Raw genomic sequence first — 23,755 nt, 5'->3', positions numbered from 1 at the left:
ATCAGAACCTATTTCCATGTTGTTGATGTTTGCACAAGGATGTTCATTTAGAGTCTATAACCCCAGCCATATCCCCTCAACCCATGTAATCAAGCAGTTGTTTTTCTATGGTGTTTCTACTCCCAAAGTTTTCCCTCTGAATGTGGATAGTGTTTTTTCTCATAGATTCCTCCAAGTTGTTTAGGGTCACTTCATTGCCACTAATGGAGAAGTCCATTACATTCAATTGTACGACAGTGTATCAGTCTCTGTGTATAATGTACTATTCTGTGTTCACCTAATTTGCTTATAGTTTCCTTCTTTATGTTCAGGTCTTTCACCCATTCTGAGTTTATATTGGTGTTGGGTGCAAGGTGTTGATCCAAACCTAATCTCTCTCATACTGTCTTCCAGTTTTCAAAGCAGTTTTTATCAAATAGTGGGTTTTGGTCCAAAAAGCTGGGATCTTTGGGCTTATCATAGACTTTCTTGCTGAGGTCACTTACCCCAAGTCTATTCCACTGATTCTCCTTTCTGTCTCTTAGCCAGTACTAAATTGTTTTGATGACCACTGCTGTATAGTAAACTCTGAGATCAGGGACTGCAAGGCCACTTTCCTTCCCATTTTTTTTCATGTTTTTCCTAGATATCCTTGATCTTTTGTTCTTCCAAATGAATTTTGCTATGGTTTTTTCTAATTCAGTAAAGAAGTGTTTTGGCAGTTTGATGGGTATGGCACTAAATAAGTAAATTAATTGGGTAGGATTGTCATTTTTATTATGTTAGCTCATCCTACCAATGAGGAATCAATGTTTTTCCAATTGTTTAGACCTAGTTTTAATTGTTTGGAGAGTATTTTGTAAATATGTTCACAGAGTTCCTGTGTTTCTCTTGGCTGATAGATTACTAAGTATTTTATTTTGTCTAAGGTGATATTTTTTAACTTAATTTATTTAGTCAATTTAGAACATTATTTCTTGGTTAAAAGAATCACATTATTTCCCTTCCCTCCCATCCCCCCACCCTTCTACAGCAATCTTGAAATTTCATTGGGTATAACATGTGTCCTTGATGAGAACCTATTTCCGTGTTGTTGGTGTTTGCATAAGGATATTCATATAGAGTCTATATCCCCGGCCACATCCCCTCGACCCATGTATTCAAGAAGTTGTTTTTCTTCTGTGTTTGAGCTCCCACAATTTTTCCTCTGAATGTGAATGATGTTTTTTCTCCTAGATTCCTCCAAGTTGTTCAGGATCACTGCACTGCCGCTAATGGAGAAGTCCATTACATTCGATTAAACCACAGTGTATCAGTCTATGTACAATGTTTTCCTGGTTCTGCTCTACTCACTCTGCATCAATTTCTGGAGATCATTCCAGTTCGCATGGAATTGCCCACTTTATTATTCATTTGAGCACAATAGTATTCCATCACCAACATATATTCCCCAATGAAAGGGCATCCCCTCATTTTCTGATTTTTTGCCACCACAAAGAGCACAGCTATGAATATTCTTGTCAAAGACTTTTTCTTTATTATCTCTTTGGGGTACAAACCCAGCAGTGCTATGGCTGGATCAAGGGCAGACAGTCTTTTAACGCCCTTTGGGGATAGTTCCAAATTGCCCTCCAGAATGGCTGGATCAATTCACAACTCCACCAGTAATGCATTAATGTCCCAACTTTGCCACATCCCCTCCAGCATTCATTACTTTCTGTTGCTGTCATGTAAGCTAATCTGCTAGGTATGAGGCGATACCTCAGTGTTGTTATGATTTGCATTTCTCTGATTATAAGAGATTTAGAACACTTTTTCATGTGCTTATTAATAGTTTTTATTTCTTTAACTAAAAATTGCCTATTCATATCCCTGGCCCATTTATCCAATGGAGAATGGCTTGATTTTTTGTACAATTGGGTTAGTTCTTTATAAATTTGAGTAATTAGACCTTAGTCAGAGGTTTTTGTAATGAAGATTGTTTCCCAATTTGTTGCTTCCCTTCTAATTTTGGTTGCATTAGTTTTGTTTGTACAAAACCTTTTTAATTTGATGTAATGAAAATTTTTGATTTTACATTTTGAGATTATTTCTAGCTCTTGCTTGGTTGAAAAGTCTTTCCTTTCCCAAAGATCTGACATGCATACTATTCTGTGTTCACCTAATTTTCTTATAGTTTCCTTCTTTATATTCAAGTCATTCACCCATTCTGAGTTTATGTTGGTGTAGGGTGTGAGGTGTTGATCCAAAACTAATCTCTCTCATACAGTCTTCCAATTTTCACAGAAGTTTTTATCAAATAGTGGGTTTTGGTCCAAAAAGCTGGGATCTTTGGGCTTATCATAGACTGTCTTCCTGAGGTCATTTACCCAAAGTCTATTCCACTAACCCTCCTTTCTGTTTCTTAGCCAGTACCCCATTGTTTTGATAACCACTGTTTTATAGTATAGTTTGAGAACTGGGAGTGAAAGGCTTCCTTCCTCCGCATTTTTTTCATGATTTCCCTGGATATTCTTGAACTTTTGTTCTTCCAAATGAACTTTGTTATGCTTTTTTCTAAGTCAGTAAAAAAGGTTTTAGTAGCTAAATGGGTATGGCACTAAATAATTAATTAATTTGGTTAGGATGGTCATCTTTATTTTGTTAGATTGTCTTACCCATGAGCAGTTGATGTTTTCCAATGGTTTAGATCTAGTCTTAATTGTGTGGAGAGTGTTTTGTAGTTGTTTTCATATAGTTCCTGTATTCGTCTTGGCAGATAGATTCCTAAGTATTTTATATTGTCTAGGGTTGTTTTAAATGGAATTTCTCTTTCTAATTCTTACTGCTGAAATGGGTTGTTTTGTTTTGTTTTTCTTTTTTCCCCTTTTCTTAATTACCTTTTGATGATTCTCTTGGGTTCTGTGTTTTTGCATCAGATTATTTGTTCATGTCTGGGCTTTTCTTTACAAATGCTTAGAATTCTTCTATTTTATTAAGTGACCATACTTTCCCTTGTAAGAATATAGTCAGTTTTGCTGGGTAGTTGATTCTTGCTTGTAGACCTAGTTTGCTCCAGTCCTTTTGGTCCTTCAGTGTAGATACTGCCAAAACCTGTGTTATCATCACTGTAGATCCATGTTATCTGAATGGCTTCTTCTTAGCAGCTTATATTTTTTCCTTAGTCTGATAGTTCTTGAATTTGACTATAACATTCCTGAGTGTTGTCACTTGGGGATTAAGTACAGGAGGTGATCTGTGGATTCTTTCAATCTCCACTTTTCCTTCTTGTTCTAGAATGTTGTTGAAGTTTTCTTGGATAATTTCCTGTAGGATGATGTCCAGGCTTTTTCTTTTGTCATGGTATTCCAGCAGAATAATGATTTTTAAGTTGTCTCTCTTGGAAAGATTTTCTAAATCTTCTGTTTTGTGAATGAGATGTTTCATATTATCCTCAATTTTTTTATTCCTTTGATTTTGTTTTATAGTTCCCTGCTGTCTTGTGAAGTCACTTGCTTCTAAATGCTATATTCTGGTTTTTAAAGACTGAATTTTATCCCTAATTTTTGGGTCATCCTTCTCCTTCTGATCTTTCATCTCCTTTGACTCATTTTCAAGCTGATTTATTTTGACTTTCAAGACACTATTTTCAGTTTCCAGATGACTTATCTTGCTTTTTAAATTCTTTTCTGAGTTGTCTTCAGTCTCTCTTAATTGTGTTTTGAATTGTATTTTGAGTTCTTCCAAAGTCAGTGTCCAATTCACTGGATTTTCTGTGTTTTTGCTTGATATTCCTTGATCCTCCTCTGTTACATTTGCTCTTTGTTCATTGCCTGGACAGAAGCTGTCGATTGTAATTTCTTTTTTCTTTTTCTGTTGTTTTCTCATATTTGCCCCTTCTTTCCCCACCCCCACCCCCCCACCTTGTAGTTGCCTGTACTCTTGCTCCTCTCATCATGTGTTGGAGCTGTGGGCTTGGAAATTTCTGTCAAGCTTCACCCTCAGAGCTTAGCAAGGTTCTCAGAGCAGTCTGTGGGGAAGGGATGTTGGAGCTTGAGCTTCCCTGCCCTCTGAAGTCTTGATAAGATTAAGTCCAGCAGAGTTAAACTTGAAGAGCTGGATGTGCCCTGAAGCCAAAACCTCCAGAAGAGGCAGGGGATGGGGGTGGAGGAACAATATGGAGTGTCTAGGCTGCGACTAGGCTGCCTGCTCTGAGCTTCTTCTCTGCTTCCCCATCCACTGTGTTCAGAGTCATGAGCCTGGCTGAGCTTTGCCCTCAATGTACTCCTTCTAGACTAGGACCCTTGCCCAATGAGATATTCCAACTACTGTTGGAGGCTCAGTGCTCTAGTTGGGGAGGGGTCCTGGACCTTCCTTCTTCCTTCTCCTTAAACTGGAGTGTTCTTGAATTCAGGCTTTTTGGGGGCATAACTTTTAAGTTGAGTCCAACAAGAGGAATCCTTGGCTTTGTCCTGTTGTTAAGTTTGGTTTTCATTCCCTTAGGAGTATTTGGTTTATACTCAGTGAGGAAGGGTTTTCAAAGGTCTTTAGCTTCCTTCTTGCCGCCATCTTGAATCTGCCCCCTACACTTTCAAATTTAAAGTATAACTGGACTATGAATTCCTTTGTGTAGGGAATTCTCAGTGTTGAATCTCCCTTTACAATTTACTTTTGTAAATGCTCTGTAACTTAGAATATTTTTTTAAATTTATAAGCTTAAAGAGTTTTCCATAGAACTGAAAAGTTAAGTGACTTAACCAGAGTCAAACATCCAGTGTGTTTCAGAGATAGGCAGGAGAAGAAACCAGGATATCCCAAATTCAAATTCAGCTTCTACTTTATATCCTATACTTGTTATATATTGTATTTGTGGGTGTATACAAGTTTTTTTCAGTCAGTGTGAATTTATTAAGTACTTACTATTTGCAGTCACTGTACTAATCTTTAAAAAGAAGAAAATAATTTTTGAAGGAAGAAATTAAAATATTTAGTATAATACAGTTGAATGGTGAATTTGGAGTTAGAAGACCTGGGTTCAGATTCTAAATCTGTTCTTTACTACACATGTTACCTTAGGAAAGTCACTTTATCTCTCTTAGTCTCAGTTTTCCATCTGTAAAAGAGGAAGTGAGACAATATGGCCTGTAATATCCCTCTCTAAAGCTCTAATCCTGTATAAGGGATTCTATCTCAAAATGCACAGTTGAGGAAAAAATATTTAGAACTTCCTTAGATAACTTTTGTGAAAGAAGAAACATATTTTAGAAATGACTTCTCAAGAACCTTACTAGCATTCTTTATAGGAAGATTATTCATCATATTCTACATCTAATGGATCCAATCTAACTTATCTGGAAATATGAATAATATCTCAACCTCATGATACATAAAGAGAGGCTTCTGATCTTTCTTTTTCAAAATAATAAATCTTATGTTTATATATAAGACTCAAATTTACTAAAAGAAATGTTTTCTGATTACGTGAATCTTTACTGATTTGTTTGTATTGCTGTGTTACTTCTAGGACTTCTCAGTTTTATTCTAAGAATCAACAATAACGGGAGGCATTGGGTTACATTGATAGTTATTCAATCAGAATTTAAACCCTTGTTATTAAAACCCTGATATTTTGATAGGAAAGAATATAAGCTCATTAAGAGTATAGATGATCTGGTGTTTTTATTTCCCTTTTTATTCATTGTGAAATTGAAAACACCAAATAAAATGTACTTTTCCATATAAATTGTAGAACAAAAGGAAGGGGTTCTAATAAAACAGTAAATTTCTTTCATAAACTTTTTGCTTTTATTCAAAAATATATAATATATTCAACACAAATTTAAAGGCGGTCCTACTTGTTAGTATATGGGATATTCAGGATTGACTAGCACCTTTGGTGTCTGCCTTTCACCCAACTCTCACCTCTGGCTCTAAGAATCTGTAGGAAAGCTAAACCAGGTTGAGGGTAACCAACAAGCCTCAAACACATCAGTGAGTGAGGGAGATGTCTACCTCAAACTTGTGAAGATTTCTCCAAGTGGAAAGGATAGATGAAAATAATTTGTGTCAACAACCACAAAGGTGACTAAAATAGGTGCTTAGAGTTTGGTCATACACTGCAACTATCAAAATTATCCCCTGCATCCCAGGCCATCACCAGTTATCCTCACTTTTGTCTTGCCACTGGACTTTAGTGGCTCTTAGACAGAATGAGGCTGGCAACTTTGTTCAACTCTGCCTCACTTAGATAGAATTCATTTGCAAGTCAAGATATCACCAATGATGTCATTAATCCTCTTAAAATTTAAGAGCAAATGAACTTGTTAGTGATTCCTTTTGGCTTACCTAATGTTTATTTCTTATTTTGTAATAGGGTATATAATATTCCTAGCTTTCTCCTTCCTATTCTTCCCCCAATGACAAAAAAGAAAGACAAAATCATCATAACAAATACACGTTGTCAATAAAAATTAATTAATCAAAACAAAATTTGGTCATGTCCTAAAATGTATGCCTCATCCATTACCTCTCTTTAAAGAGCGGGATAGCCTACTTCATCACTCATCTATAATTGTACTTGGTCATTACATTGCTCAGAATTCTGAAGTACATTAAAATTATTTTTCTCTATGTTGTTATTGAAATGTGGCTAATTCTTTACCATACCAATTTAGAAAGTCACAGGTTTTTTTTTTTTCCAATTTACATTAAGCTACTACAGTTTTTCTCTTTGAGTATAACAACTATCAATATATGCCAAAAATATTAGTGGCAATAATTAATACAGTAAAATACCAATTAATTAGAAAACTAGGTAGAATGCTAGAAGAGAAAAAGTCAAGAAATAGAGTTATGTGTTCAAAATGGATTGTTGAGCCATTTAGAATAGTTAAAATTCCACTTAGTACAGATATTTCTTGGGTGATGAACATATTAGAAGTAAAGGGTCAACCTTCTTTTACTGGATTCTTCATGATGATGTGTTATCTGAGGGAGGCAAAGTCTATAAAATCAACCATTGATGTCAGTTTCAATTTCTCCTGCTTCACTCTAACCAATGAACATTTAAGTGGAAGTTAATCACTCAGAATAGTGAAAAAAAGATTCAAAGAAATTCATTCCCTACTGCATACACACCCTTCCAGTCTTTTTACACCCTCCATGTGGCCTGTAATCCAGTGACCCTGAGCTCTTTGCAGTTACTCACACATGGTATAGTACTTATTTCATTAAAGTCTTAACTAAAATCCCACCTTTCCCAATCCCCCTTAATTCTAGTGCCCCCCCCTCGCCTATTTCAGTTTCATCCTGTTTATACTTTATTTGTACTAATATGGCTGCAAGTTTTCTCTCTATTATGTGATGAGCTCCTTCAGGACAAGGACTGACTTTGATCTATTATTAATTCCCCAGGGCTTAGCACATTGCCTAGCACAGAGTAAGCACTCAATGTTGATTGACTAACAGAGGAAATTCTTCTTATGCTCCCTCTATATAAGTGGCTATTTCTTGCTAGTTTCTCTTTTAAACTTAACAGGTTAGATAACAGGTGAGATATATTTAGTAAATCTTAGATTTAAATTTAGATTTAGATTTAGATTAAGAGTTTCCCTGTTTTATCTTTACCTCTTTTTCCTTTCCCTGCCTCTCCTAATACCAATAATAAATGGGTCTTGGATTATACTGTGTCCAGCAACTTTATGCACCGTCTACTAAGAAATGACCCTAATAGCTCAGGTCTATCTATAATCAACCATTATCAATAACAAATATCTAGATCAATATCATCTTTAACAAGGTGAACAAGGGCCCTTCTGGAGTAAAGACCAGAACACAGTAATAACTATACCTCTCTCCAGATCATAACACCTTGAAAGCACCAAAACTTGCAGACCAACAGTACTAGCTCTGAAAACAATGGAAAAAAAAGGTTAAAGCTTAAGACTGTATATTCTCACTCCCAGGTGAGCAGAACCTAACTACCCAGTATTTATTCCAAGGCAGAAGGTCGGGATTTTAAAAATATGGTACAAAAATTCACTGAAAAGATTTCCTTTTAAAACAATATTACCCAAATGGGTAAGAGGAGGCAATGCTTGAACCCAACTTTCCTTGGAATTGATTCAAAGAGAGATGACTACATATTTAGCTAGATATAGAAATCTATTGTATCCAACAAGGAAGTAGGAGGGGAAGAGGAGAAGAGAGAAGGGGAATAGTAAAAAATGATTAAAAGAGAATTAAAGGAGGCACTGTACAGTGTACAGAGGTAAACCAGACTGTTAAAGAGAGATAAAATGAGACACAAAGACAGAAGAAGGGGGTATTGGGGAAAGAGAGAGAAAAAGAGAAAGAGAAATAAAGAGAGAGAGAAAGAGAGAGAGAGAGAGAGAGAGAGAGAGAGAGAGAGAGAGAGAGAGAGAGAGAGAATAATAAAAAGAAAATAGATAGGATGGAAGGAAATAGAGTTAGAAATCATAAACAGAAGTAGATAGAATGGATTAGAAATTAGGGCCCAACAGCATGTTGTTGACAACAGATATGCTTAAGAAACATATTCACAGAGTTATAATAAAGGACTGTAGCAAAATCTATTATGTTTGAACTCAAATATTAAAAAACTAGCAGGGGTAGCAATCATGATCTTAGACAAGGCAAAAGTAGACCTCATCAAAAAGCATAATCAGAAAAGCTGCAATTTGCTGAAAGGTACCATAGAGAGGAGGTAGGGTCAAGATGGGGGCATAGAAGCAGCAAAAGTTTACACCTCTGAAAAGCCTTCCTCACTGGTTAAAAATCAAATGCTCCTAGGGGACTTAAAACCAAATCTAACAACAGGAAAGAGCTAAGGAACCCTACTGCCAGACTCAACTTAAAGGGTATGCCCCTCAAAAAGCCTGAAATCAAGAACATTCAGTTTTAAGGGGAAAAAAGAAGGAAGATCTCAGGACCCCTCCCCCTCCCACAATACTGAGCCTCCAGCAGTGGCTGGTATCTCTGGGCAGTCAAGGACACTAGTCTGGAGGGAGTACCTTGTGGGCAAAGCTGTGCCAGACTCAGGACTCCGAATAAAGGAGGCTGGGAGGCAGCTCAAGGAGAAGCACAGAGGACACAGCCTAGTTGCAGCAGCTGGGACACTCCATAGTGCCCCCCCTTCCCAAGGTTTTGGCCTCAAGGTACATCCGGCTTTGCAAGTTCAACTCCACTGGGCTTAATCTCATCAATGCTTCTGAAGGTTGGGAAGCCCAAGGTCCAACACACCTCCCCATAGACTGCTCTGAGTGCCTTGCTAAGCTCCAAGGGTGAAGACCGACAGAAAAGCCCAAATCCACAGATCCAGCACACAATGATAGGAGCAAGAGTTCAGACAACTGGGGGGAGTCAAGATGGTGGCTTAGCAAGCAGCAAAACTTCAGACCTCCTGGAAGACCCTTCCTTAACCAATACAGACTGAATGCTCCTAGGGCACCGAAATTCAAGCTGAACAACAGGACAGAAGTGGGGAACCCTCCTTCTGGACTCAAATCAAAAGGAAAGCCCCCCAAAAGCCGGAATCTGAGAATACTCAGGGCTAAGGGGAAGGCAGAGCAAAGGTCCCAGGACCTCTCCCCCACAACCCAGAGGGCTGAGCCCCCAGCAGCAGCGGGAAACTCTGAGTGGGCAAAGGTGCTGGTTTAGAGGGTCTACCTTGTGAGTAGCAGGGTGCCAGGCTCGGAGCATCCAGCTTGGACAGCAGGGAGGAAGCCAGGGAGAGACAGGCCATGGCTGGGTCCCTCCATCGGGCTCCAGTCTCACCATTGCCTCGGGGCGCATCCAGACCAATCCAGGTGAACCTAATTCCATCAGAACTCCTCAGAGTTTAGGGAGGCAGGCAAAGGCACTTGCGGACAGCGGAGAAGCAGCTGGAGAGAACTGGAGAGAGCCTGGGCGGCCTAGCCTTCTAGGAGTCTTCAGAGCCCCAGAGCTTCATACTACATACAGCCCGACCCAGTTGAAATCAATCCAATCAAAAGACTCCAGAGTACAGGGAAGCTAACGTTCCTCCCCTAGAGATTGTACCAAGAGATTTGACAAAGCTCCAAGAGGGGAGACTGACAGCCCCAAAACCAAAACAAAATGAGAGGAGCAAGAGCACAGCCAAATACAGGGAGCAAAGAAGGGGTAAACTCAAGCAAACAACAGAAAAAGAAGAAAGAAATTACAATAGACAGCTTCTGCACAGGTAAAGAGCAAAGAACGAATGAAACAGAAGGGGAGGGATAAGCAAAGGAAAAATCAGAAATCCCAGCGAATTGGATATAGGCTTTGGAAGAACTCAAAATACAATTCAAAACACAATTAAGAGAGACTGAAGACAACTGGGAAAAGAACTTAAAAAGCAAGATAAGTCATCTGGAAACAGAGGCACTTGAACTAAAATGAGAAAATAGTGTCTTGAATGCCAAAATTAATCTGCTTGAAAATGAGGCAAAGGAGATGCAAGATGACCTCCCAAAAAAATCTGACCAGAAGGAGAAGGATGACGAAAAAGCCAGGGATAAAATCCAGTCTTTAAAAACCAGAATACAACAATTAGAAGCAAGTGACTTCTCAAGACAGCAAGAAACTATATTAAAAAAAAAAAGAATGAAATAATTGAGGAAAATATGAAACACACCATTCACAAAACAGAAGATTTAGAAAATCATTCCAGGAGAGACAACTTAAGAATCACTGGTCTACTGGAAGACAATGAAAAAAGAAAAAGCCTGGACATCAGCCTACAGGAAATTATCCAAGAAAACTGCCCTGATATTCATGAACAAGAAGGTAAAATAGACATTGAAAGAATCCACAGATAACCTCCTATATTTAATCCTCAACTGACAACACCCAAAAATGTTATAGTCAAATTCAAGAACTATCAGACCAAGGAAAAAATATTACAAGCTGCTAAGGAGAAGTCATTCAGATACCAAGGAACTACAGCCAGGATAACACAGGATCTGGCTGCATCTACACTGAAGGATGGAAAAGCATGGAATATGATATTTTGGAAAGCAAGGGAACTAAGTCTACAACCAAGAATCAACTACCCAGCAAAACTGGCTATATTCTTATAGGGGAAAATATGGTCATTTAATAAAATAGAAGAATTCCAAGCATTTGTAAAGAAAAGACCAGACCTGAACAGAAAATTTGATGCCCCAAAAAATAGAACTCAAGAGAATCATCAAAGATAATTAAGAAAGATGGAAAAAAAGAAAAACAAAACAACAAAAAAAGAAAACTTTTTTTAAGATACCCAATAAGTTAAAATGATATGTATCCCTATAAGAAAAGAGGACATTGGTTACTCTTAAAAATTTTTATTATCATCTGGGTAGCTAGAAGAATTATACTTAGAGAAAACAGTGACAAACTGTTTAGGATGAAATGCCAAGACATAAATATGTATGTAGATATATGTATGCATATATACATATTAGATAGATAGATAGATAGATAGATAGATAGATAGATAGATAGATAGATAGATACACAACTAGGGTTTTAAAAGAGGTTAATACTAAGTGAAATGGTAAAAGAAACAAAATGGGGTAAATTTAGATGTCACAAAGAAGCACATGGCAGGAGTGGTAGAGAACATCAATACCCTGGAAGGTAAAGAAGTTGGAGATAGGAAATACTCAACTCTTACATGCATTGAAATTGACTCAAAGAGGGATGAACAATCAAATACATTCAGGCAGAGAATTGATTTGCACCCTATAGGGAAGTAGAAGGGTAACAAACACACTGGTGGGGAGGGAAGCAATACAAGGGAGGGAGAGGATGGGGGGGGTAGTTTAAAAAGAATGTAAAGAAAATTAGAGGGGAATAAGAAGGGAGGGGGTAGAGAGGGAAGTAACATAAGGGTGGTAATTAGAGGGACCAATTAAAAACAAAACACTGGTGGAGAAGGAAATAGTGAAAGATGAAAGGGCAGGATGAGGAGTAGAAATCAAAATGCTTTGAAATACACATCTGGTAATCATAATTCTGAATGTGAATGGAATGCACTCACCCATAAAATGCAAGCAAATGGCAGAGTGGGTTAGAAACAAAAACCCTACCATATGTTATCTACAAGAAACACACATGAGGAAGGTAGAAACAATTAGGGTAAAAGTAAGAGGATAGAGCCAAAACTATTGGGCATCAACTGATAAAAAGAAGGCACAAGCCTCAATCATGATATCTGACAAAGCCAAAATAAAAAGAGATCTAGTCAAAAGAGATAGGAAAGGTAATTACATCCTGATAAAAGGCAGTATAGACAATGAGAAAATATCAGTACTCAACATGTATGCACCAAATGGCATAGCATCCAGATTTCTAAAGGAGAGACTAGTGATCAAGGATGCAATATGTAGAAAAACTATTCTAGAGGGAGACCTGGACCTTCCTCTATCAGAATTAGATAAATCAAATCAAAGAATAAATAAGAAAGAGGGAAAAGAAGTGAATGAAATCTTAGATAAATTAGTTAGAAAATATGTGGAGAAAAAGAAATAGGGACAAAAAGGAATACATATTTTTTTCAGCAGCACATGGTACATTCACAAGGATTGACCATGTACTAGGTCGTAAAATATTGCAAACAAGTGCAAAGAGCAGAAATAATAAATTCAACCTTCTCAGAACACAATGCAATGAAAATAAAAATTAGTAAGAGTACATGGAGAGGTAAATAAAAAATAATTGAAATTAAATAATACAATTCTCCAACATGGGTTAAACAACAAATCATAGAAACAATTAATAATTTCATTGACGAAAATGACAATGATGAGGCATCCGTTCAAAATCTATGGGATGCATCCAAAGCAGTACTCAGGGGGAAATTTATAGCCGTGAATTCATATATTAACAATTTAGGAAGGGCAGAGATCAATAAATTGGACAAAGTTTTTTAGAATTAGAAACAAATTAAAAATTCTCAGATTAAGACTAAATTAGAGATCCTAAAAATCAAAGGAGAAATTAATAAAATTGAAAGTCAAAGAACTATTTATTTAATGAATAAGACTAAAAGCTGGTACTTTGGAAAAACAAATAAAATAGACAAAGTACTCATCAATCTAATTAAAAAAAGGAAAGAAGAAAACCCAATTGACAGTATCCAAGATGAAAAGGGAGACCTCACCTCTAATATAGAGGAAATTAAGGCAATCATTAAAAATCATTAAGCCCAATTATATGGCAACAATTATGGAAATCTAGGTGATACGGATGAATATATACAAAAATATAAATTGCCTAGACTAACAGAGGAATAAATAGAATACCTAAACAACCTCATATCAGAAAAAGAAATTGAACAAGTCATCAAAGAACTCCCTAAGAAAAAATCCCCAGGACTGAATGAATTCACAAGTGAATTCTATCAAACATTCAAAGAACAAATAATCCCAATATTATACAAACTATTTGACAGAATAAGCAAAGAGGGAATTCTACCAAATTCCTTTTACAACACAAATATGGCACCAATTACAAAGCCAGGTAGGCCAAAAACAGAGAGAGAAAGCTACAGACTAATCTCCTTAATGAATATAGATGCAACAATCTTAAATAGGATACTCAAAAAAAGACTCCAGCAAGTGATCACAAGGGTTATTCATTATGACCAGGTAGGATTTATACCAGGAATGCAAGGATGGTTCAATATTAGGAAAACAATCCACAAAATTGACCATATTAACCAGCAAACCAACAAAAATTACATGATTATTTCCATAGATGCAGAAAAAGCCTTTGACAAAATACAACACTCATTCCTATTGAAAACACAAAAACGCATAAGAATAGATAGGAATAGAAGGACCTTTCCTAAAAAGTAATAAACAGTATATATCTAAAACAATCAGCAAACATCATCTGCAATGGGGATAAATTAGAAGCTTTCTCAATAAGATAAGAAGTGAAAAAGGATGCCCATTATCACCTCTATTATTTAACATTGTACAAAAAACACTAGCGGTAACAATTAGAGAAGAAAAAGTAATTGAAGGTATTAAAATGGGGAATGAGGAGACCAAGCTATCATTCTTTTCAGATCATATGATGGTCTACTTAAAGAATCCTAAAAAGCTAGTCAAAATAATCAAAAACTTTAGCAAAGTTGCAGGATACAAAATGAACTAACATAAGTCATCAACATTTCTAAATATTTCCAAAACATCGCAGGAGCAAGAATTAGAAAGAAAAATTCCATTTAAAATCACCCTAGACAATATAAAATACTTAGGAATCTATCCGCCGAGAGAAAAACAAGAACTATATGAACATAACTACAAAACACTCTCCACATAATTAAAACTAGATCTAAACATTTGGAAAAAAACATTGATTGCTCATGGGTAGGACGAGCTAACATAATATAAATTACAATCCTACCCAAATTAATTTACTTATTTAGTGCCATACCCATTGAACTACCAAAAAACTTTTTTCCTGAATTAGAAAAAAACAAAGCAAATTTCATTTGGAAGAACAGAAGATCAAGGATATCCAGGGAAATAATGAAAAAAAAAATGTGAAGGAAGGTTGCCTTGCAGTCCCAGATCTCAAAGTATACTATAAAGCAGTGGTCATCAAAACAATAGGGTACTGGCTAAGAGACAGAAAGGAGGATCAGTGGATTAGACTTGGGGAAGTGACCTCAGCAAGACAATCTATGATAAGCCCAAAGATCCCAGTTTGGGTGACCAAAACCCACTATTTGAAAAAAAATTTGCTGGGAAAATTTGAAGACAATATGGGAGAGATTAGGTTTGGATCAACATCTCACACCCTACACCAAGATAAACTCAGAATGGGTAAAAGACTTGAATATAAAGAAGGAAATTATCCGTAAATTAGGTGAACACAGAGTAGTATACATATCAGAACTTTGGAAAGGAAAGATTTCAAAACCAAGCAAGATTTAGAAAAAAATCACAAAATGTAAAATAAATAATTTTTAATTATATTAAATTAAAAAGGTTTTGTACCAACAAAACCAATGCAACCAAAATTAGAAGGGAAGCAACAAATTGGGGGGGGGGGGGAATCTTCATAATGAAAACATCTGAGAAAGATCTAATTGCTCAAATTTACAAAGAGCTAAATCAGTTATACAAAAAAAATCAAGCCATTCTCCATTTGATAAATGGGCAAGGGCCATGAATAGGCAATTTTCAGATAAAGAAATTAAAACTATTAATAAGCACATGAAAAAGTATTCTCAAAATCTTATAAACAGAGAGATGCAAATCAAAACAACTCTGAGGTATCACCTCACACCTAGCAGATTCCTAACATGACAGCAAATGAAAGTAATGAATACTGGAGGGGATGTGGCAAAGTTGGCACATTAATGCATTGCTGATGGAGTTGTGAATTGATCCAACCCTTCTGGAGGGTAATTTGGAACTATCCGAAAGGGCACTAAAAGACTATCTGCTCTTTGATCCAGCCATAGCACTGCTGGGTTTGTACCCCAAAGAGATAATAAGGAAAAAAAACATGTACAAGAATATTCATAGCTGAGCTCTTTGTGGTGGCAAAAATTGGAAAATGAGGGGATGCCCATCAATTGGGCAATGGGTGAACAAATTGTGGTATCTGTTGGTGATGGAATACTATTGTGTTCAAATGAATAATAAACTGGAGGAATTCCATGGGAACTGGAACAACCTCCAGGAATTGATGCAGAGTGATAGGAGCAGAACCAGGAGAATACTGTACACAGAGACTGACACATTGTAGTACAATCGAATGTAATGGACTTTTCCATTAGTGTCAATGCAGTGATCCTGAACCACCTGGAGGGATCTACAAGAAAGAACACTATCCACATTCAGAGGAAAAACTGTGGGAACTGAAACACTGAAGAAAAACAACTGCCTGATTACATAGGTCGATGTGGATATGATTGGAGTTGTAGAACCTGAATGATCATCCTAGTGCAAACATCAACAACATGGAAATAGGTTATGATCAAGGACACATGTAAAACCCAGTGGCTACAAGAAGGGGTTGGGGGAGGGGAGGGAAGGAGGGAAAGAATATGATTCTTGTAACCAAGGAATAATGTTCTAAATTAACTAAACAAATTTTTCAAAAAAAAATTTAAATATGGCTATTGTGTGCCCTTTGACTCGTCTTTCCTCTAGGCTCAACATGCCTACTTCCTTCAGCCAATTACCATATATCATGAACTCATCTCCCTCTGAGGTACATCCAGGAACTTATTGGTAAATCAAACTGAAAATTTCCAGAAGATTTACAAGTTTTATACACAACCACCTTTTCATACCTGTCCTTCAGTTAAAATCTTCAATTAAAAATAGAAACAATAGAATAATAATGGAAAACTGGGCTGTATTGCTAAAGGTTACTGATCATGCAAGCAGCACACACTTGCAAGATGCCTCCTTTTAGGGCTCTCAGACTGATGTTCTCTGCTCACAAGTGAATAAAAGGGAAACAGCCTGAGCCTTAAGAGGGCAGATAAGCACATAAGGGTGTCTGGGTAAATGCCCATTGTATTCAACCAAACCAAGGGCAGCTTCATGGATTATGTTCTCAGTTATAAGACTTGTGATCAGTTTATATTTTTAATATCATGGATCCAGAAGCTGAGGAGTTTCTCAATTCCAGTACATGTAGTATGTCTGGTTTAGGTGGGTAGGCACTTTCTAGTTAATTATAACTCTTATGGGTGCTTGAGATAAGAGTCATTCCCAAGGTACAGCACTTAGAGGACTCACTGACTGTTTCGTCATTGAGTTTTTGTGCACTTGAATTTTTGGTTACTATCAATCAGCTCTACTACTATTCCTAGTTAGTTAAATATTGCCAGAGGAAATTGTGACATGATCCTGTGTCTCTGTCTTTCCATACATATGTATGTTTATAGGCACATGTATGATGACATTTATATATCTGTGTGCCTGCTCATATATACTTACCTTCAATTTATTATCAGCTTCTTAACAATAACCTTCTTTTTATCTGATTGATTCTATCATGGACTCTGTAGAAACTATATCAAATCTCCACTCTTTTCAGGTCCTGACTGCTATTGCATTCCTTTGCTATAGTATTCTATATCACCTACAAGATAGCAGAGGTAGATTTAAACCCCCCAACCCCAAAACCAGTTGTTTTGGTATTGTTTAGACATTCCCTAAAAATCAGACCCACAATTTCAATGGTGATTTAGTCATTTTATTCACCTCTCCAAATATCAATTCTTTATATATGTTATCATTTAAGAATTTGTACCTGCCCCTGGGGAACTCCACACTACCACATGATTTTTTTTAATTTGGAAATTTTTATTTAATTAATTAAGTTAGAATATTTTTCCATGCTTAGAAGATTCATGTTCTTTCCCTCTTCTCCCCCCACCTCCCTCTGTAGCCAATGAGCAGTTCCACTGGGTTTTACATGTCAGTGATCAAGACCTATTTTCATATTATTGATATTTGCATTAACGTGATCATTTAAAGTCTACATATCAAATCATATCCCCATCAACCCATGTGATCAATTAGCTGTTTTTCTTCTGTGTTTCTACTCCCACAGTTCTTCCTCTGGATGTGGATAGCATCTTTCTCATAAGTCCCTCAGAATTGTCCTGGATCATTGCATTGCTGCTAGTAGAGAAGTCCATTACATTTGATTGTAACACAGTGTGTCAGTCTCCGTGTACAATGTTCTCCTGGTTCTGCTCCCTTCACTCTGCATCACTTCCTGGAGGTTGTTCCAGTCTCCATGGAATTCCTCCACTTTATTATTCCTTTTAGCACAATAGTATTCCATCACCAACATATACCACAGTTTGTTCAGCCATTCCCCAATTGATGGGCATCCCCTCGTTTTCGAGTTTTGGGCCACCACAAAGAGCTCAGCTATGCATATTCTTGTACAAGTCTTTTTCCTTATTATCTCTTTGGGATACAAACCCAGCAGTGCTATGGCTGGATCAAAGGGTAGATATTCTTTTGTCGCCCTTTGGGCATAGTTCCAAATTTCCCTCCAGAATGGTTGGATCAGTTCACAACTCCACCAGCAATGCATTAATGTCCCAACTTTGCCACATCCCCTCCAGCATTCATTACTTTCCTTTGCTGTCATGTTAGGAATCTGCTAGTTGTGAGGTACCACATGATTTGTGTTTCAACTTTTAGGTATTAAAAATTACATATACACCCAGGCAAATGGGTGGTAAAGTAGATAGAGTGACAAGCTTGGAGCCAGAAAGACATTGGAACTCAGCCACTTAGTTACTTAAACCTGTTTGCTTTTGTTTCCTCATCATATGAGCTAGAGAAGAAAACAGCAAACCACACCAATATCTTTGCCAAGAAAACTCCAAATGGGGTCAAATGACTGAAATGCCTTTTTTTATGCAATTCTGTTCATTTGCTCTTGTACCATTTACATTGTGAAGGCATCTCGAGTGCTAGATTTTATTCAGTAGATAATGCAACATTATACAAGACAATTCTGAACAAGCACAAAAACATTAGGATTGAATGTCTCATGTGGGAACAGGGAATAAAGGACTCACTCTGGCCTACTGACCCTCCCCTAGGTACTCTGTAGGATCAAGCTTTTATAAAAGCCCACACCTGAGTGATAAAAAGAGAAAAAACTAGAAAATCCATAAACTCTGATTTTCTTTTTTCCTCAGATGAAGAGATGGTCCAGAATGATAGAAATCTTTAGAAGGAAGGTTACATCTGGCATTCTTCTCTCAAGGCTAAAATTTCAAACTGAACCCTTTAAAGTATATCTACTCAAGAGTACCCTAAAAGTGCTGTGCCACAGAGGTGAATTGGGCAGCTATTTAGAAATAAATAGTGAGTAAATAAAGATGAATACAGGGAAATGGATGACAATTATCTAGGGAGATGATTTTATTTTCTTACACAGATGGCTTCTGCTCTTTATCTAGTCAAAACTGTGGAATGGCATTTCAGAATCAAAGGAAAAACAGAAATGCTCATATAAATAATAAAGCATATGGAAGAGATGGTTCAAAGCAGTTCTCATATGAAGTACAGCCAACCTTTTATTATGTTCTATTGCATTTTGTTATTTGACTTGTTCTCCTAGAAAGAAGACAAAAAAGAAAAATTTTACTGCTTTCAATTTTCTTTTTCCTCCCTCACCTGTGATGGGGTAGAGTAAGATGGTCTTAGGGAGGCAAGAACAGAAAGAATTATTTGGGCTAACAGGAAGAATTAAACTTTGTTTCTTAAATTCTACCACATCACAATACCTCCTTCAGTGCTTCTTCCTGTTAGCCCAAATAATTCTTTCTGTGTGTGTTACATATAATAAGATATTATGTGCTGGAAAGAATGCTGGACTTGGAATGAGAAGACTCTGGCCTCAGTTCCTATCTATGTAGCCATAGCCTAGGGTATGGAGACTCTAAATGCTGCATTGTTACCTTTTTGATGTGAAAAGAACATAAGAAAAGCCCACAGAATGTCAAATGGTTTCCCTTTGACAAACTGATGGAAAGACATGTACAAGAAGATAAATAGGCATGGATGGAGTATGATATTTTATTATTAAAGGAAATATTCCCATTGGTGAGATCAAATATGCTTGGGAGTGTTGAATGAATGAATGAATGAATGAATGAACCCAAAGTATTTATTGTCTCCTGAATGGATTCTAGCACTGTTCTGGGTACTAAGGATGGAAATACAGAAATAAAAGCCATACATTTACAAAGCTTACATCCAGGAGAGGAGACAACATATATAATGGTGTGTTAGACCCGGTAAAGAGCTACTTTGCCTAGTTTTGTTTTGATCAGGGTTGGCAATATTATGAGCCAGGTGGATGGCATGATGCCTGAGTCATCCCTGTTAAGTTAGTAAAGAGTTGTATTTGAAAATGGAGTATAATGGAGTTATTAGTAGCACCTACCTTGCAGGGTTTTGTGAGGATCCAGTGGGTCAGTGGTTATAAAGTACTCTGTAAACTTTAAAACACATGCCAGTTATTATTATTATTTGAAGTGGCATTTCTGCCCTTACCATCCTCCAACTCCCTAGTAGATACTGAGACCTCTGATTACACAGTATCCAAGGAAATTGCCTCTGTAATCTTCTTTTAATATAGACATGCTCTGGGAGTTCTTCAGTAGTTTAAAGAAACATCAAAATGTCATTTAAGCAAATTTATTTTCCAAAGCCAGAGCACCTTCATTCACTAAATTAGTAACTCCACACAGTTCACTAAGAGGCAGTATAGTTTTAAATGAGTCACTTTTAAATGTAATGTTTGGCAATAATGTTTAATTTACTGGCACTCTCTCCCCAATTCTGATTTGCTGAGGTTTTCTTGGGTACAATGGAATGATTGGCTCTCTGGAAAACAGCAGGGGCTGAAAAATAAGCTTAGATCACAGCTTGCCTTTCTGCACTCCATCTGCTCAATGATGTTTTTTTTTTTAATCAAATTCCAAGTCACATTTTGTGTTTTTAAAATGCTGTATTGAGCTCATGAAATGAAAATTAATGTTATTACTCTGCATCAAAGTATCTGCTGACATTGTAAATGACTTGAGCATAAAATATTAGGGTTTCTATTATAATAGCACCCTCAGAACATTGTTTGTACTAAATTTGAGGGTACTGCTCTAAAAACAATTACTTTCTGGGGGAAATGTAGTAGATAAAGATATAGTCCCAATTGTAGGTACCATTAAGATTCAGAGTACAAATTCACAGACAGAAGCTCTCCTCTGACACCACATTGTGTCAGATTTCTCATTAAGAGTTTCAGCTTGGGCTATTGTTTAATTTTTTTTTCAATCACTATCTTTTACAATAATGTCAGTCTTTGGCCTGCCCATATAATGGCTTATCTGCTCTTTAGCATCTACACTGGAGGGATAAATATGTTTCACTGTTATGATTATTGCCTTCTGATCATCTTTTTAAATAAACCTCTTGACAGCAAGAGACACAACTGAGAAGTGGCAAGCAGTTTTCTATTCTGATTGACAAACAACAATGAAGATTAGATTTTTCTAATTAGATTTTTCTAAGTATGCTATGAGCTTTTGTTATAAGATTTTTTTTGTTTTCTGGTTTTTTAAGGAGGAGAGAAAATAAGTATTAATTTTAAGAGCAATTAAAATATTTGATAGTCCACTAATCATATGATCTCAAGGTTTAGAGCCAGAAGAGACCTAAGAAATAACAATAGAGTAAGCAAAATCCTTATTGAATAGATTAAAAAAAAAAACAAAAAACCTGAGACCCAAAGAAATGGACTAAGTTCCTAGGATAACAGATTTATAGATGGAAAGTACCTTTGAGGCTCTTTGGTCAAACTCTTCACTCTATAAACAAGTAACTAAGGTACAGAATGGTTGTGATCTGTCTAAAGTCACATAAGTAATAATATCTGGCAATTATATGATGCTTTAAAGTTTGTAGAGTAGTTTGTAGATGAGATTTCCTTGAGTCTCATAATTAAGTGATATAATAGAATCTGAGAATGGGAAATTTGGATTCAAATACAAACTGCCATGAATTAGTTGAGTGATTCTGAGCAAAGTTTATTACATCTATGTAATAATTATATTTTGTAAAAAGGAGGTTAGACTGCATAATCTCTAAGCTCTTAATATTAGATCCTATAAAGCTATGATCCACAAATGAAATTGTCCTCATTTTACAGATGAGAGTTGAAATCCTTTTTAATTTTTTAAAATTAAAAATATTTTAACTTTAAATTTAATTTTTAAATAGCAAAATAAGTTTAATTAAAAATTAAATAATTTACATAAACAACATGGAAATAGGTTCTGATCAAGGACACATGTAAAACCCAGTGGAATTGCATGTTAGCTACAGAAGGGTGTGGGGGGAGGGCAGGGAGGGAAAGAATATGATTCTTGTAGCCAAGGAATAATGTTCTAAATTGACTAAATAAATTTTTTTAATTAAATAATTTAAAATTTTCAGTTTAATTTTAAAAAGTAAAGAGAGTTGAAGTAATTTGCTCAGGATCACATATCCATTCAGTAGCATAGGTTGAATTTGAAAACATATCTTCTTGACTCCATAACTAGTATACTATCCACTCTTTCCAACTGTTTCTTAATTAATTCAAGGATATAGAAATTAAATTGTTGATCCAGCATAAAAACTCAAGTTTTTTCACTCCATCCCTTTGGGACATTTTTCTACCTTTGAACAGTGGGTCCTTGGACTAAGTGACAAGCATATTATAGAGATCACCTCAAGTTCTCAAAAGTTTATTCTTTTTTTTTTGTTTTATTGATGTATTTTGCTTTTGTATTAAAAACATTTTTAGATTACTCCCACTTTGTGAAAGTCATCAAGTAAAAAAGTAGAATAGTTAAGTAAAACTAAAAGTGTAGTAATGTAATCTCAAAATGTAAGCAACATTTTACATTTATAGCCCCCTGGCATATCTTTTTGTAATGAAAATGAATTTAAATTATCTATCTCCTACCTTGCCAGTAAGGAAAAAAAAAGAAAAACAAATTCATTTTTAAATAATATGCATACTTAAGCATAATAAATTTCTTAATTATTTCTGCTCAAAAAATATTTGTCTCCTTGTCTCTGTACGTTAAACCCTTTACCTTGTGTCATGCATAGCATGCTTCATCATCAATCATTGAATCATCAGTGGATATTATACTGATCATTGTTCTCATAGATTTCAAAAGTTATTTGATTTTACTGTTATTGTTTTTGAATACTTTTCTCCTATTTCTGCTTATTTTATTCCTTAGTTCATAAAAGTTTTTAAAATTCTTTATTTTTATATTAATGGTATAGTATAAATTATTGTTCTGATTCCACTTACTTCATTAATTCATATACATCTTTCCATATCTCTGAAATCATCTATTTCTTCATGTCTTATAGTATAACAGTATTCTATCATTTACATATACCACAATTTATTTATCCTTTCCTCAATAGATTCCCTATATTGCTAAACTATTGCTAATCATATATCTAAATAAAAGAAAAGGACTTTTATGTACCAAAATGTTTATAAGCAACTCTTTCTGGGAACGTAAAGCCTAGAAATCTCAAACAAGGCTGAAATACTGTATATTGGCTAGAATGTCATTTGTGGACCAGTGTAGCTAAATTTAGCGAGATCAATTACCAGATTGGCCATAGGCTGATATGTTGTATTCTCCAAACACAATCACTACCAGAGACAATCTAACAAGTCTTTTAGAGGTTATGGAATACGCTGGTGGAAGGAATGTTCACATAAATAAATCCTAAACATTAAAGGAATGAGAAAAATGGTAACCTCATATTAATCATTAAATATTAAGTGACTCATTTGAATCTTTGGACAAGTCAAAGTGGATACAGACAGCCCTTGCCCTCAAAAGCATATAACAGCAACAATTTTTTTTATTAACAATATTTTTATATTATTTTGAGATTTGCAAAATGTTTTAGAAACATTATCTATTTTGTCTTTATAACAACCTAGGGCATAGACAGTATTACCATCCTTATTTTCTAGGTGATGCAACTAAGGCAGTTAGAGGTAGAGTGACCTATTCAGGATCATAGCAAGTAAGCATCTGAGACAAGATTTAAACTCATGTTTTCCTGACTTTCAACTATTCCAACATATTTGAGTGGTGTTTAATAGCTATCAAAAACAGAAATTTTATGGTTGTAGGTGTTTTTTGCAAATGATCAGCTTAGACGGTATGTAAAGAACTGGGGAAAGAGAACACAAA

Source organism: Monodelphis domestica, chromosome 3 (genome assembly GCF_027887165.1).
Source record: "Monodelphis domestica isolate mMonDom1 chromosome 3, mMonDom1.pri, whole genome shotgun sequence".
Lineage (NCBI taxonomy): Eukaryota > Metazoa > Chordata > Mammalia > Didelphimorphia > Didelphidae > Monodelphis > Monodelphis domestica.
The sequence above is the reverse complement of the archived record's forward strand: the minus strand, read 5'-3'. Positions refer to the sequence as shown.